General features: G+C 39.2%; 1 long non-coding RNA gene across 1 annotated transcript; it reads left to right on the forward strand.

Moving 5' to 3' along the window:
• The first annotated feature begins 232 nt into the window (after positions 1-232).
• On the forward strand, positions 233-1088 carry LOC128293001 (uncharacterized). The gene is made up of 2 exons (XR_008283013.1): positions 233-286; positions 896-1088. It is a non-coding gene; the product is annotated as an uncharacterized LOC128293001 (long non-coding RNA).
• The last annotated feature ends 690 nt before the right edge of the window (positions 1089-1778 follow it).

Consider the following 1778-nt stretch of genomic DNA (forward strand, 5'->3'; position numbering starts at 1 on the left):
GCGGTTCGTGTGTGGATCTATTCAGCATATCGTCGCAAACAGGTGTGTAACTAACACCCTCTTATAGACTAGATCGGCACAAGCCGAAAACCCGAAATGCCAAAAAGCTGGTATTTTGAGATCTTGCAAGTGTGTGAATGCTCATGAGATTAATAGTTTGATGTATATGGTAAATTAAAGTGATAATATTGCAGAGTGCGCGATTCTGTGCATTTCGATATTTTTGGGCTTAATGGGCCAAAAACGGGATAATGGGCCAACGGGCCCAAATTGGTAAGAAAACGCGGTAAGTGTTTCTGATTGTACATAAATGGCTATGTTATGTATGAAAACCTTAAGAATAGTTAAATTACTTGAATACCCCTATGTATGCAAAATTACCATTATACCCCTAGGGTTACTTTTGACTAAAAAGCATGACAATCTGATTCTGTATGATGTATGCCATGATTATATATCTGTTGCATGGGGACATGGGTTATACTATGGAGGAAGTGTCCTGGTGGCTATGCCACAATTATCTGATCTGGTGGCTTTGCCACATATATCTGTTCTGGTGGCTCTGGCACAATATCTGTATCTTTTGACTTCGTCACAATATCTGGCAGCCTCGCTGCGATTTCTGTGGTGTGTAGCGGTTGGGTGGGTCGAGTAGTCTCCCCACATGGTGTAAGGCTGGTACGGGGGTGTTATGGATGAATCTGGGTTGGGATTTCTGCATTCATGTAATATCTGTTCTGATTTGTTATGGGCCTATGGGCTTTATTCTAAATTTCTATTCTGGGCTAAGGCCAACTTATTCTGTTTCTGTGGTTTGAGTTGATATAGGCTATGGTTGGGTTAATTTACACACTGAGTTTCCGCAAACTCATCCCTTTTATTTTCATCCGCGCAGGAAATCCCCAACCATAGTGGGCTTGGAGCTGTGAGGAAATTCGGAGTGGCCATCCGTTCTGAAAGTTTGATTTTCTTCTGGTGAACTGGACATCCTTTTATTTACGTTTGAGGTTTTGGGTTTTTAAATGTAATAAGGCCACTTAATTATTTTTGATGGTTTTAATATGTATTACTAAGATAGGTATTACTTATTTTAACTGTTGAAATTGGATAGCTTTAGGGCGCGTTTTCAAAAACAACAATTGATTTCAAAATAACACGACAACAAGCAAAGCTTCCGCAATGAAAGTATTTTCCAAAATTAATCACTTTTCCTAAAAATGACTTAATCAAATCGGTTTCCTAGAAATATCCATGACGTTAAGGTGTGGCAATGGCGGTGTGCATGTCTAGGATTGGATCCGAAGGGAGCTTGGTACTTAAGCAGTCCGATGGACTCACCACCTCTTTTCCAGTTTCCTACCTGGTGCACAGCTTCCATTCACTTTAACCTATAATGAAATTATCTTTTAAAACACTAAGTAAGCTTTTCGGGATCAACAATATAAAATGTTTTGAACGCTTCGATGTGGCATGTCGGATCCGGTCATAACATCTGGGCCGGGTTTGGGGTGTTACAAGAAGATGATAAAAGGGGAGGTGTAGGCAACGGCAACAATGGAGGAAAAAGGGAAAAGAAAAAAAAATAGAGATGAAGAGAGGGAGAGGGGTTAGGGATGGCTAAGGTAGAAGAAAACGGGTTAAAGGGCTGATTATTTTGATAAAAAATTGTGTTTATACCTAGGTTTACTAAAATTGAATGTCAACACATAAAAAAGAAAAAACAAGGGAATTTGCAAAAAAAATTAATTTATTCTGTAAAAGTTGAGATTGAACTTGGG

Source organism: Gossypium arboreum, chromosome 5 (genome assembly GCF_025698485.1).
Source record: "Gossypium arboreum isolate Shixiya-1 chromosome 5, ASM2569848v2, whole genome shotgun sequence".
NCBI classification, from domain to species: domain Eukaryota; kingdom Viridiplantae; phylum Streptophyta; class Magnoliopsida; order Malvales; family Malvaceae; genus Gossypium; species Gossypium arboreum.